The sequence below is a fragment of the Anser brachyrhynchus genome (genome assembly GCF_964034855.1).
Source record: "Anser brachyrhynchus genome assembly, chromosome: 2".
NCBI lineage: Eukaryota > Metazoa > Chordata > Aves > Anseriformes > Anatidae > Anser > Anser brachyrhynchus.
In genome coordinates this window covers 88,657,745-88,673,227 of record NC_137695.1, presented here as the reverse complement: position 1 = coordinate 88,673,227, position 15,483 = coordinate 88,657,745, and the positions used below count along the sequence as shown (strand labels likewise).

The 15,483-nt window shown below is 35.9% G+C and overlaps 2 long non-coding RNA genes across 3 annotated transcripts; one reads left to right on the top strand and one right to left on the bottom strand.

Moving 5' to 3' along the window:
- Positions 1-765: 765 nt before the first annotated feature.
- LOC308191295 lies at positions 766-8,432 on the bottom strand. 2 transcript variants are annotated; one of them, XR_013947874.1, is made up of 4 exons: positions 8,272-8,432; positions 4,991-5,354; positions 4,796-4,891; positions 766-1,074 (listed from the first exon to the last, which is right to left on the bottom strand). It is a non-coding gene; the product is annotated as an uncharacterized lncRNA (long non-coding RNA). The 2 variants fall into 2 exon arrangements; XR_013947875.1 differs by lacking the exon at positions 8,272-8,432 and having other exon boundaries at positions 4,991-6,038.
- A 506-nt stretch (positions 8,433-8,938) lies between these two features.
- On the top strand, positions 8,939-14,489 carry LOC308191291. The gene is made up of 3 exons (XR_013947869.1): positions 8,939-12,291; positions 12,434-12,543; positions 12,964-14,489. It is a non-coding gene; the product is annotated as an uncharacterized lncRNA (long non-coding RNA).
- The last annotated feature ends 994 nt before the right edge of the window (positions 14,490-15,483 follow it).

Here is a 15,483-nt window from a genome sequence, read left to right as displayed (position 1 = left end):
ATTAATATCCCTATGCTGACTCTGTTTTGCCCATGACTATAATTGGTGAGTGATCTCCCTGTCCTCATCTCAACCCTTGAGCCTTTTTCATCGTATTTTCTCCTCCTTTTCCTTTGAGGAGAGAGGGTGAGAGAGAGGTTGTGGTGAAGCTCAGCTGCCCAGCAGGGTAAAACCATAAGGTTGGTACAAAACTTTGTCCTGTATCTTGCTTTGTGCAAGCCATGATAGCCTGCTTAGGTAACTAGAACAGCTTAGAGTTACACTCATTCTAACCCATTAAGTACTTTTGACAGCACAGCTCTGCAAGACTGAAAGGGAAGCTAGATAAAGATCAAGGCACGACTGTAGTCAGACTGTAGTACTGTACCTAAGCATCATCATCTAGCACAACCCTGACTACGGTGACAAGAACAGCTTTCAAAGGAGAGGAAGTCTTTACATTTAGGTTGGAAAAAACAGTCTGTGCAAATATTTCACTGTTATGACTAAATGTAACAACATTTTGTCATTCTCTCCAATGTTCATGTTGTGCCTTGCACACATGTTCACTGCATTCACTGCATTTTTACTGCTTTACCATTCCAAGTAAATAAGCATCAAATAATAATCTGTTCCATAACTCTACGTTCATAAACTTGTTGTGCTAAACAACGTGTAAGCACAGCATGCACCTTTTATGTGAATTCTCATTTTAAGTGAACAAACCCAATACCCATTCGTAACCATAGATTAACATAGTCATATATTGCATGAAAGAGTCTAAAATTAAAGCATGACAGTTACTGAACTATCATATGTGATACAGAGATCTCCATGGTGACAGGAAAATCCCTTTCCAATATTATAGGTAGGAATTACATTTAGCACTTCTTATAATTTGACTAACATTTAAGCTACAGCAAGCCATATAAATGTATGCCCCTATTACATGTAGGGGTAGGGGGTGTTAGTGTTAACGGTTGGGACGCTGCAGGTACAGTCAAATATGCTACAGAGCATCATGTACACTTAAAAATCGTTTGATTCTTCGAGATGCTCGGGTGGTTTCATTTCATATTTGGTGTCCAAGTAAGCCTGAAAAACACCAAGTTCATAAACATTACCAAACTCTCCACAGTTCTGAGCAGAATAAAATCACCTTGGAATGCCTAGGGAGAACTTCAGTCACTGGTATTTGCTCAAAATGTTCATACAGCTCAGTTCTCGTAGCCAGAGTTCATGAAGGACAGAGCCAAATAACTTCTGCCCAGCTTCACATTTCATAGGAACCATGGTTTATAGCCCCAACTTAAACATGATTATATTTGGTGTTTGGCTGCATGTACCTCACTGAAAATTGAGTTTTGATTTAGCACAATCATTTTAACTAAGCACAACACTAAACACAACCTGCAGTTCAGACACAGATGGATTAAGTGTGATACCACATCAGCTAGCAAACGTGATGTTAAATCTAAATTTAACTTCCCATGTTGATACTTTAAACACATTCATCTCTCCATGCACAGAAATTCACACTTATATAACTACCTTTTGACTTTTTCTTGCCATCTAAATCAATTCTGAACTTCTGCAGAAAAATAAGCAACTTGTTCAGAAAAGATATGTAAGCATATCTTTTAAGATATATACGCTTATGTAATACATTTGTTATCACATGTAAGCTGCACACAGAGTACATATTCTGCAGTTGGCAACTATAATGAAATAAATGTTACAATTTGCACTAGAAGTGGAGGACTACCTTCTAAATTTTTAATTCTCATTTTTAATAATCCTATTTGTTTACTCATTCTTAATGGTGTTTTTTCCCCCCTTTTTTAATGCTTACTGCTCCTAAGAGGAACTTAACATTGATTTTGCCATATTGTCCTAGACATTGTGTACATACTTGAAATTATACCACTCTACCCTACCAAACAGAAATGCTGAAGAGTTGTATATGTGTTTACTGAGGTTCCAGACCATGGCAATTAGAACCCATCCCCTTTAAACTGATATTTCAAGCACAGAAATGCTTCATCATCAGAAATCCAGACATTAGTGTGAAGATTAGAGTTTCCTAATCTTTGTACTGAAGAGCCCCAATCATGACCCAAGGTTTGCTTTGCACAGTGAATCTTTGTCCTATGATCTCATTACCTGCATTTCATCCTCATTGACAAGGTCCTAAAAAACAGCTGTGAGAAATTTACAATTGGCATTGCTTTTTTTTTTTTTATTTTTATTTTTAATCAGGCCTTTATTCCCCACACTCTCACAATTCAACCAGAACTACACAAATTTACAGTTTCCTACTTCACAGCATAATTATCTTGTCTAAGACATGGCTTTGAAAGGTAAAGGCAATGAAGTTCCCTGCTTCACAACGGCAACTTTTAGAATGATTTGTTTCAAAGATACACTTAGAAGTAGGGTACGTAATCCTGAATCCTCAAATGTATTCGTACATTTTGTACCCTCAATGTGACCATAGCTATAATTAATCTTTCTATATTCAGAATTAATTCCTTGTATTCTGTGTGTCTATTAAAGCTTGTCTTTAGTTTTATATATTATACTTGCCTCCCTCTCAAAGTGGAAAGATTTATTATGCTCACTTGTTGAAAGACTTTCATTGTTCAGGCTATTAGTTTGATTCATCCTCAAGTTTTTAAAGGTCAGCTGCAAACCCACAAACAGCTTGACAAACAACCAACCTTTATAGATGAATATCAAATTTACGTGATATTATATCATTCTCATACTCCTGTAATTTGCAGCAATCTAGTTCATAGCATGTCATTTAAAGATACGTAGGTCCTGAATTATTCATGGATTCAAACCACCAATAAATTGTTCAGAACTATCCTTCTTCCTTGAATACCTGTTCCCATTTAAATTATTCCAAATGCAAATAATCTATTCAGAATTTAAACAGATAACCAAAATCACCAAAATTTTTTTTACTTCTTAATTATATTCTAATAAATTAGTTCAACAAAAGATACTCAAACTGTTACCTTTAGCATATGTAGCATAACTTATACATCAATTATGGTTTGTTTAGAAGAAATGCGTGCATCATTATAACAGATATAATTCTTCTCACAAGTGTGTGCATGCCTGTGTGTGTATACGCATATACACGTGCACAAAAAAAGCAAAGATGTCTTAAATGGCTACTGGCTTCAAAACAAACTGTTGGACTATTGGTAAAGCTGGTGATTAGTAGATTACACAGAAAAAACATGGTGTATAAGACCCCGTCAGAATTTTCAGCTTACATTTCATAAGAATTGAAGTTTAATTTAGGAATAAAAGGATGTGATAAGTATGAAAAAAGGCAGCCCCATGCCAGGCCTACATCTCTTAACCCAACATAAGTAATTTGCACTGCTTTAAGTACTCTACAATGAGTAAATCATACTACCTTTTCAAATATTTTCAACAGGATAGCATTAATCTTTTCTTTATACATGTTGACTGGGGAAAAGAAGCACAAAATGATTTTACTTCTTTGATATGTGAAGTTGCAGAAGAAGTCAGAGTACATATGTAGGCAATTCACAGAAAGGCCTAAGGTTAGGAGTAAATAGAAATTGTTTATCTAAGGATATCTTTTGCCTCTTTCATGAGGATGGAATCAGTTGTATGATATTCAGCATATTTACAATTAACAGTTTATTCATATTTACTACTCTGAAAGTTTTGTATCTCTACAGTGATTAATATTTTTCATAGTATTTGCTTTTTGGTTTCAGAAGTCACTTCTAAAAACTGACTAGATTCTCAGCATTGCTTAATGGATTAATGGATTATTTATCTCAGTTACTGTACAGTTGTGGTTGACTGATTACTTCGCAGTCCTTTAATACTAAAGAAATACATCAGCTTCAACATTGTTGGTGTTTTGTTTGTTTGTTTTGTTTAGTTTTTTAATCATGGAAATAACTGAAATATCCACAAAGATTCTGCCATCAGAATTATTTGTGGAAGTCACACAGCAGAAATAAATGTGGGACCAGCCTCGAACTCTATCCAATGAAGATTTTAGACACTAAAACAGGCCACAGTGGTAAATACATCACAATAAACTGAACATTTTCAGCCATCCTTCATGTTATCTTTATATAAAATAACTCATTACTTCCGAAAGAAACACCGCTATGAAATTTCATATAAAGATTTATATAAAGCATTGTACACATCTGTGACATTCTCATAGGTTTATAAGGTCTTGCAAGTGCTCTACCGCATCACAAAAAGTTAGGCTGTTATGAACCAAAAGGGAGAGGGTGGAGAAAGAAATATTCATACTACCACAGTTCATATGCTATCATTCATGGGGTTGCCTATTTTGTGCAGAGAAATCGATTTCCATCCCACTCTTGGGTCTCCTAGAAGCTTACAGATTACTTGAATTTAAAATATGCTTATGTACATTATCCCATACCTTCTCTTTAAAAGTGTATGTTCTAATCCTATTCATTTAGGAGCTATCCTGGCACATACTTTCCATGTACAATAACTACATAACAGCTTCTATGGACAGCAGAAACTTATTCTCATTTGTACTAAGAAAATTTCATAACATAAAAGGAAATCTCGAAGTTCTTGAATTTCATCCACAGCAAGCATTACCTTCCAAAATTGATTAAGTTTATAGGAAATACTTGGCTTGCTCTACCACTTTTTAATATCACTACTTCAAATTACTTCAGTTAATATGAATTAAAAAAAAATAAAATAAAAAAGTACTGTCATGGGGTTTTGATATGTCCTTTTTGTAAGTGTCAGAAAGAGACCAACTTACCTAATGCTACCAAGTCAGTGCTGATCCCAAATACAGGGCAAGATCACAGAGACACACTGAACCCCTGCTCTAGCTATTAGATGATGCCTTCAGTACCTGAAAAGAAGATGCTAAAGTTGAGCTTGGGCTCAGCTCTCAAAGATGTCACTTGCATTCTGTTTTCTTATTTTACCCCAACAAACTTCAATTTCTTACCTCGTAAGGCTTTCTATTTTCAAAAGCATTGATGACTTTGTGTATTCAATGGCATCTTTTTTGGGGAGTGGGGCTTGTATTTTTGTATTTGACACATGCACCTGTGATCTTGTTTTCATCATATGCTAGGCTTCCCACCTGGAATATCTGTCCCCTGCTCCATCATAGCAACTCCAGCTTGAGAGGAGATACTATGGATCTTCTCATGGGAGATGCAGAACACCCAAGGAGGTGAAAAAGAATAAGAAGCACCTGAATCAGAAAGCCTTCATGACAAGATGAAACACTTCCCAGAAATGAAAAGTTTGTTTGGGCGATACTTGTTGATACTTGTTTTACTCTTTTGCAGAGTAAAAGAGTACACCTAAAAAAAAAAAAGTCAAAAACTGAGAAACATGGACAAAAGAGTACAAAATGAAAAATTCTCTGATAAACTCTAAAGGCAGGTCAGCTGGTTGATACTCTTATTGCTCCTTTATAACATGAAAACATCTTTAGTTGGCCTTTCAAATCTAGCAAGTATTGACAAAATACTCTTGGCCAGGTACTAATGTTATTAGTGATAAAAATGTGTCCTGAGGCTCAGGCACATATATGCATATATTTCAAGCTTACTGCTGCTACAGAAATTGGCAGACCTAAGATAAAGCTGAATAAGGACTATCATTCTCCTCCAGTTCTTTCATTACTAAACTCTCCAGCTCCTTTCCCTTCAGGCTTTTAAACAGTTTTCTGCACAACATTTTGATATGCTCCTTTGTCAGGATACCCTAGAACAGCACGGTTATTACTGTAACTGCCCTATCCACCCCAGTCTTTAAAAGAACACAATAAAAAATAAAAAAAATAAAAAAGAAGAAGAAACATACAAAAACACTCTGAAGTGTAAAGAGCACAACTTTAAGCCAAGGGGTAGCCTTGGATCTTTGTACAAAGAAGCCAATTCAGGAAAGCCACATACACTAGCTGCCTGCAGATTGCTGCCACACCACTGTCCTACCTGCTGCTGCAATTCCATATCCCGCTCATCTTTCCCCTACCTTTTCCAGCAGAACTAATGGAGAGAGCACTGCTGGCTCAGGCACAAGCAAGTTATCATGATCTTAATGGGTTATGCTGCCAAGCTGAAGTAGCCATCTGCCTGCACGTTTTTAGCCCACTTCAATTATGAGATAACACAATTTAGCTTAATCTTCAGCGTAAGAGCTAAATGTGAGATAATGTGACTTCTCTTAAATCTGAAACTAAACTGCATTATCTCTCAATTTGACAGGCAAAGCATGCACCCAACTAATGGATAGCAAAGGTTAGCTGAAGGGAGGAAACTTGTTAAGCCATTACAACTCAATCATGCTAATGAAAGGTTTAATCTAATGTGTTTTACAGTGTATCTGCAGTGGTAAGTGCCGTTAAGGATGCATTCATGAACAGTTACTCTGGCTCAGATGAGGAACAATAATTCATAAAGCTGTGTAGTTCATCTGTGATGCTTGACAGATCATACAACTTTTGTATATAAAAACCAGATTTTGTACTAGAATAAGTCGAATAAACCTGAACAAAGATGTACAATATTCAACCATAGGCTACCCTCCTTTTCTGAGGAAACCACTAATCTATGGTGTGAAGACTATATAAGTCTTCTGCAAACTAGATACAAGTCTCTTCATCTGGGGATCCCGTTTACATAGCAAATAAAAATAAACACTACATCCAGTTTTATTAATACATAGTTCCAGATTCATGCCCAGAGAGACGAAAACATTACAGTCTCCATCACCTGCTGAGACCAGAAAGTAATCAGCTATGTCGCAAAGACATGGGTGACCACTCCATTTTCAAAAGAAAGTAGAGCCTGTAAAAAATTATCATTTATTTTACTCATATCTATGTTTAATAAATTAATGCCTCATCACACAATGATGTGTAACATGTTTTCTTATGGGAAAAATGATAATTTAGGAGCTTTTAATCTGAATTAAAACATGTAACAAAATAGCTAGCACTAGTCTACTATTCCTGAGAAACAATTGTTTTCCTTTCAAAGGGCTGTTATTTGCTCAAATACATTCTCAGTACTTACACTACTGGAAATGTCCACCAAAACTGTATTTATCTTATTGAAAAAAGAAAAAAAGAAAAAAAAAAGTATATTCCTTTCTGTCTGCTTAATAACATGGCAAGACATTTTATTTTTAAATAAATGGTAGTATTACTGACCAGGCTTACTCTACTGACTTCAGCAGAGGTACAACAAAGATAACTCTGGTCCATTATGCCAAAGTGACCTGGAGCCAAATTATGATGAATTATCAGGCAGTGGGAGTTTAAAAAAAAAAAAAGAAAAAGAAAAAAAAAGCCAAGGCTTCTGTTCAGAATGAATACTAATAAGGCTGAAAACCACCAACACAAATTACTATACTTGTGCAACATGCCACTGATTAAGATAACTACATAAAATAATGCCTTTTCATATTAATGTCTTTCCATAAGATCGTATAGCTACTACTTAAAATATTACCATTAGCCTCACAATTTTTTCCTAATTTTTGCTTAAAAAGAAAAAAAAAACAAACAATAACAACAAAACAACAACAAAAAAAGTGTAAAAATATTTTAAACATGTATGGGTAACCAAGAACTTCCACCAGGGGATGATTGCTTTAAAAAACCTTTCTTTTAATCCTGATTTTGAAGCAAAGATACATTCAACTGTAACATACTTGTATATGACACTTATTCTAATCTGCTGTCTCTTGTTGGACCAAAACATGTTTTGCAAGCATTAGAAGGTAATATGAAGATTCCTAAATGTTTTTCTATTCAGGGTGCCTAGGTCCAGAAAGAAAAAAAACAAAAAAAAACACCATACACCCACAATCTGCATCTTTAATTACAACTTAATGCCATTGTTTTCTCTTTCTCCTTTTAATTACAACTTCAATGGCACAGTGGAAATCTCAACAAAAGCATTGCTTTTCTTCCTGTTTTCTTACTTATTTTGCTGCTGCATAAGACTTACAAGTTCCAGAACCAGTTCACTAAGTACTCCTAACAATTAAAACATAAGAAATGAAAACTGTGCAAAGAAAGATGCTGTTATAGAGTAATCGTTCAGTATTACTAGTGTGTGTGCAATCATAAGAAGGCTTTTGTGTTATTTGTTCTTTTATTTATAAACCATAACAGGGAACTTGTATGCTGTATTGATACATATAAAAATTTTAAGTTATAGCTGACATTCTCATATTCATTGCCCAATTAAAAGCTCACAGTATTACCTGATCTACAGTGAACAATAGACTGTTTCACATTGGATTCGGTACTGAAAATATCACTTGGGCAACTGCATGGCCAAGGACATCTGCTTTGTTGTCCCCAAAAAGGACAGTTGTAATTTCAGGATCTTTTTCAGCCAGCAGGGAACATCCCTAGTGACAACTTTTTCTCCCCTGTGGAAAGGAAAACACATCCATGCCCAGTGTTAATTGTAAACTATTATAAATCTGGCATTATGTAGTACATCTAGACTTTTCAAGTTAATTGATTAAAACATTATCATTTGTCTACATGACTACCTTTTCTTTGCCTAATAATGTGAAACAATTCACAACATGGTAGTCTTCCCAAAGCTGAAAGCTTAATCTGACTAATGAGCAGCATTCATCACAGTCCAGTGGGGACAGTCAAGTTTCAGACAATGGAACCAATTTAAGCTTGTTTAATGAGCATTTCTGGTGAACATGACTGATTTTCTTCTTAGGTACAACATCACCAGGTATGAACATCCACTATATACACATGTCACTAAGAAAGGCCTTTTGCTGCCAGACTTGTATAATTAACTGAAGGAAGATGAAAAAAAACAAAAGCAGCTTTCAAATACAGCTGTCATATACAGAATGTATTTGCATAATTTACAATTTTAATGTACAACAATTGGCCAAATTATGTTTCATCTTGTCGAAAAACATTTTAGTTTAAGAAAGCAAGGCTGACCTTGGGATGAGCAGAGTAGCAACATTTCTTATTGGATGCTCCAGCCAGAACAGATGTCCTGGCAGGAGCAGCACTAGCTCAGGATTTGGCGAACTCATTACAACAGACCACATGCATCTTGCATAGCTTCAAACATCCAGTGCTCACCTCGAAGACCATGTCGTTGTACTGGCAGTCTACTTTTTCCTCTTACATAAAAGTTTTATGGCATTTTCCATAAATTTGCCTCTGCTTGTTTCTGTATACAGCAAAAGATTATGCCTCTGAAGAAACTTCACATGGTATTTGCAGCAACTGAAGCATATACGAACAGTGGTGGGGCAGGTGAGAACCTCTTAAACACATCCCAGAGAAGGGACTGTCTTAATTGCTTAAATGTTTAAGTGAATATTCTAAGACACATTGCAGATTCTCTCAGAAAAGTTCCTTCTGTCCCCCAAAAAAGTCTTCAATGTGTCTGCATGAGACCTTGTACTCACAATGAAGGTTTTCAGAATTCCACTTCTTAAATCTGTGTTTACGGGATATAAGTGATATTTCCGAATATGTGATTACCCATACTCTTCAGTGACAGCTGCTGAATGCTCAGCAGTTTAGTTAAGGAAACAAAGATAGCAAGCGTCAACACTACTTAAATACAAATTAAAGTCAGAGTTGGAAGGTAGTCATAAGAGCTAGTTAGGGGAGGGGAAGAGCAGACATTAAGTAAGAAACCATCCCATACACACAAGATAATAATAGCAACTAGAAACTGCAAAAGAACAGAATATATCAAAAGTAGTAAACTACAGCATTTCTACAATCAAATTGTTTTTGCAGTGTTACAACAAAGTAAGGCTGTCACAATCCAATTCTAATTTAATTCTTTTAACATCTTATAGAAAAATTATTACAAAACGCAATCAATATTCTTCTATAAAGCATAAGCAATCACAACAAGAGCAACATTATTTCTATAAGAGGCAAAAAATTGATGCAAAGTTGACAGAGGAAAGCTTTATGCTAAGCATTGCCTATCTTTTGCAGCAATTTCGTGCTTTGTTTTTTTTTTTCCTTCTTAAAAGTGGGGTAATTTACAAGTTTTAAAGATTGGTAATACATTAAATAAAAAAAAAAAAAAGTCCATATTAGGACAGCTCCTCCAGACACCAAACATCTCCACTTTAAAAAAAAAAAAAAAAAAAGTAAATTGTGGAAACATGGATTTGGCAAAAGCATGGATGAAAAGGAGATCTGTAGCAGAAAATAATCCTCATGGTTTTAAGTAGAAACAATGTCTCTCAACTGCAAGACATTTTTAATGGCACTAAAAATACTTGAACACACTAAAGATTTGTTTGGCTTTGCCCAAAAGTCAGAACTCAGGCCAAGTTTACTGCAATGGGTTGTGTTACAACCCATGTTATACCTCAGTTTTTCTGTGTTACCCCTTAAACATATTCCATTCCCTTTTCACTGACAAAGCTTTCTAATAAAGATACAAAATTCCTTAAACAGTTAACACAGTTATTGGCTTGCAGCTGCAAGAGCCACAGCATTATTCTTTCAGAATACATTTTAATTAAATCCATCATGCCAAATAAGTCACATTGGTAAGATGATTCTACAAAATGATCAATGACATACTTAATGACGACCTTTAAAGATGATTTCATTCTAAAAACAGTTGTCACATTCCATATTTATTGTCTACAGATGATTTCCACATCAGGTGTCCTCAGCTTTCAAGTGTAATTACTTCTCTTAATGCTATTAACAATAAGCTACCAAATTCTAAAGTAATAAAAAAAAAAAAATCCTACTGGATTAAGACATGGAACACTTAAGGTCTTGGAAAATACTATACTAGTTAAATTTACTTCTTCTTGTAAGTGAAATGAGCTGATGAATCAAAAATTTTAGTTTCATCCCTGAGTTAGCACTGGTGATTCACCCATTCTATAGTATATTCTACAAAACAAGAGAAGCTTAAATATACACCAGCCACCCCTTTAGCCAGGGCTAAAAAGGACCTTTCCAATAGGCCCAGCTTGGATTTAAAGTGTAAGAGTCTCTCAGTCTAGCCATAACAGATTCTCATTTTCTGAGATCTGATCACAGAATACAATACATATTTTCCAATAATTTGCAAATATCACACAAAATCTATGCATTTCATGCATCTAGGATTTTATTTGTTCTGCAGCAGAATACCAAGTCAAGGGTCTGCCTATGTCTGAACTATGAACTATGTCTGCCTAGACCTTTACCCTTACTGTAAAAACACCAAAAGCCTTTAAAATAAAAAAGCTAGATTTCACTAGAATACACTTGATTAAATAACTTTGCAAAAGAATCTAGGCAGCTAAGGCAATAATAGCAAGGTTTATATGCAAGTCTTCCCTTTTTGCACTGTACATACAGCCTTCCTCCCAGTGATTGAGTTGCAACAAGTCCTCACAAGGTCCCTCTGCTTTTATCACCCCTGAGGGTCCCTTGCTTATTCCCAGCCTCCAAATTGGCTAGCTCTGTTCCTCTCCCTTTGGACCTTGAGCTCCCAGATCTTTCAAGTATCTCCCCTGTTCCCTGCCAGCATCAACAAGCTCTCCCAGAGCATGCAACATCGCTTCCCATTCTCCCTGAAAGGTCACCTAGCCCACCAAAAGCAGCCCAACATAAAAACCAAGAGCAAATCCCAACCCTGCAGAGATGCAAAGCAACCAGCAGAAAGCTCTCTTGGAACATAGCCTTCACTGGAAATACTTCTGGGGTAAGACTCAGGACCTCACCCACATCACTTAATGATTGAAATATGAAAGCCTGTCCTTCACTTCTGCAGGTGGATGTTTCATAGGAAATTAAAGTTAACTACTTAGAATAAATTTCTCAGATCTCAGGGCAAGAAGTCCTTATTTCCTTCTTACTGCCCCTAACAGATCTGAATACTGGCAGTACTTCCACTGATCTCAACAAGACTTAATTTCCTTCATTTATTGAATAATTCAGTCTTTTTCTTTAGGCACTTAATGTCTGTCTGTAGATACCTAGGTGTGAGTATTTTGACTAGATAATTTAATTGACGTGTTTTGCGGATTAAATTATAGACTTCCCTCATAAGAGAGAAGCAGAATAAATAAATATATTTATTGATATAATGTAGTGATCTAACAAAGCTTAATCATAAATAAGACAGCAACTTAAGATACAAGATGGCAAGGTAAACTTAATTATTTACAGCCTAGAGGACAGGGTATGTCATACACATCAGGGAGACCCTCCCACTGAGTCACGAGGTTCAGAGTGGACCCCTTTGAACCAAAGAGGTAAGGAGACTAGGTACAGCTGAATCTACTCCTAGTCCCTTGTACAACAGCACATGTCTAAGGATTACCCCTCTCTTTCCTGCATTGTCTCACAGTTCCATGAATTAATATACACAGTAGAGACAAAACTTTATTTTTGCAGGTGCACAACTACAAAGGCATAGGACATACAACATTGGTCAGGCCCAGGCAGATGTCCCATCCAGAGCTGCAATAAGGCCCCCAGGCTCATGGGTGGGTAGAGAGTCCCAGGTGAGTCTGCTCAGGACCATTAATGCCAGTCAGTATTCTCAGGGCACTGATGTCCAGCTGTGTATCTATCATTCATGTAGCTTCTTCACCAAAGGGCTTTTATAAAGCATACTTCAGGGTTTTCTTTTCATCAAAGGATTTTGCTTAGGATTTCCTATCGTGGTTCAAGGGCAGAAAGGAATTTCTCCTCCTTTTATCAGACAAAAAAAAAAAAAAGTACTATATCTTTATCGTGGACAGAATAATAGAAACCTTATTGCTTTACAAAAAGAGAAAAAAAAAGTAACTAACACAAAAACTAAATTCACTGCAGCAGTTATAATGTAATGACACAGTGTAATGAATTTCGGGTAACGCACAAAGCAACTCTGGTCATTAAAATCATTTTTCATAATTTTAATTGCATTTTTTTTCATTTAGTCCAGGTCCAGTAGAGCTCTCCACCTCTTTCTTAAATGAGCCTCTACTGAAAATAGATGGCTCAGAGTTGAGGATGAACTTGTTCAACTTGTGGATGGATCGGCTGTTCCTCCCTGCATTCCGAAGTCAATACAGACACCTGCCTGTCCCTCGGTAGGCATTTTCCAATGAAAAAAAAAGAGGAGCAGGCAGCAAGGAATCAAAGCTAGATGAGGTTTTTTGGTTAGTCTGAGAACCACGACTGAGCTCATTCTTCTGCTGGTTCCTGACCAATGAGTGCTTATGAATAGCAACCTTGCTATTCTTCATGACAACAGTTAGTAAAAAGTCACTTGAGCTTTGAAAATGTTGCTGTTTCCCTTTCCTCTGTTGTAATATAATATTCAAATGATGTGACATGCAAATTAAAAAGGTGGGCTTTTTTTGTTCCTTTGTTTGCTTGTTCCTTTGGTTTTGTTAGGTAGTTCAAATCAAAATGGCATTTGATTTAGACTATAATTACTGAATCAGGGAAAGGTTACCCCACCCATCTGCTTGTACAAGATGAATATGCTGTCATATCTTGTGTAGTAACTTTTAAATATGAGTATTTTTAAATAAAGAAGAAAAAGCCACAGTTAAGAGGTGAACTTGTAACCAGTAAAGTTGTGAAAATGTAGTCTCTGTATACTTCATATTGAAATTATGGCATGAGGATGTTGTGATACTGTAAGTCTTCCAGGTTCTGTATAGTACCTTTGTCTATTTTATCTGTCTTTGAATTGATGGATATTCACCCCTCCAAGAGGGACTACAAAGGGCCAACTGTCATGACTGTATCATGTTTTTAGCTTACTTGGATTTTTTTGCAAGAGTAATTCAGAACTTCTAGCTCCATTTGCATGAACTAGAGCTACTAATACGTGTTTTTTCTGTACAGGTATCCCTACTGCGAGTGACCTGTAGACACATCTTGTTTTGGTAAAAATTAATTATGTGTATTTTTTTTAAGAATGGCCATTTGGAAGAGAGGTGCCCTCCAAAATGGGGAATCTTAAAAATATACCACAGACAAAAGAAAGTTAGGAAAAAAAAAATATTTAGGTTTACCTACTTTTCAGGTGAATGTAATTATAGCCAAAATAGAGAATTAAGTATAAAAATCTCTATATAACTTTCAAAACAAAACACATTTTGGCATATATTTTAACTGAAGAAAAAATAAAACAAAATTTTAATAGCATATGCTACAAGACTGTGTTCCAAAGCACATTTATGCTTGGGTAAAATAACTCACAGTATGTAGGTCACTGTAATAGCAAATATAATAAAGGTTAATAGTATAGTAGCCCAGCATCACCCAAAATAACATATTTAGAAAAGGCATTGCACTGTGATATATGTAAAGATAGGACCTTTTTATGTGATCTGCATAATCTTTATGTTTCATATTGGTCTTCACCTACACAACTGCCTTCCTATCTCATGCATGTGTTTGATACAGGGGCCTCCTACAAAGAGTCAATAAAAAGTAATTGCTCAATAAAGCGCAATTGTTCGTGTTCTTCAACATAAGGCTTTGGTTACAGAGAGGCAGTTACAGACAAAACTGTAGGATAAAACTGCTAGGAAAGGCAAAGGTTTTGTGTGTAGTACATATTTTAAAAAAAAATGTTTTATGTTTATTAGCCCTAAGTATAAAACCAGGTATTCATATTTGAAATGAGTCTCAGTAAGGATACGTGGAGCTGTAACACATTCCTAAGCACAAAGACAGGGTGCCATGTCTCATCAGGTTTGGTCGTTATTGCTGCTGACTTAAAAAGGAATCTAAATCAAGCTTTTAAATGTTGATGAATTCTCTCCCATGCCAGTCAGGTATCCCTTACTCCATAGCAGTGTTCCTACTATAGTGACAATATAAAGTAATAACAGTTCCCCTAGTCTCCCCAGATAGAATAGCACTCCTTTTCATTCATTAGCTGAAGTTTGTTATAACACCAAAGTACTTAGGGAAAGATACTATCATCATAGTGTAATCCATGCAAATCTGGGTTGTATCCAGCTTCTGAAAGTACCTGAATAAAAACAGCAGAATGCAAAGAGCTCTTTTTTTTCCCCCCTTAGTAGATGTAAAACTAGCAAGATCTCATGCTCCCAACCCTCACCAAAGCCAGGAATCAGTGATGCTTGTTTGGGACACTTAATTAGCTCAGGATTTTTACAGACATTGTATGAAGAAAATGGTGCAACCTTTAGGAGAGGAATCCCAGCAGAACAAGTAGGCAGCTCCTGAGGACAGCTCCTAGGCACTCCTCACACCTCTAATGCACTAGCCTGAATTCTGGGTAACAAGGCAGAAATTGTTTTTATGAGACACCACAATATAACTTAACATAGGTATATGTTCACATGGCTGATCATTAAGATAAAACTCTTTTCTCCTCTAAGAGGTGGCTGTTTTCTCCAACATTAAATTTCTACAACTTCCTAGAGAATTCGTGAAAGTTAAACTAGATAGTCTCATAACAAAGCTGTCAG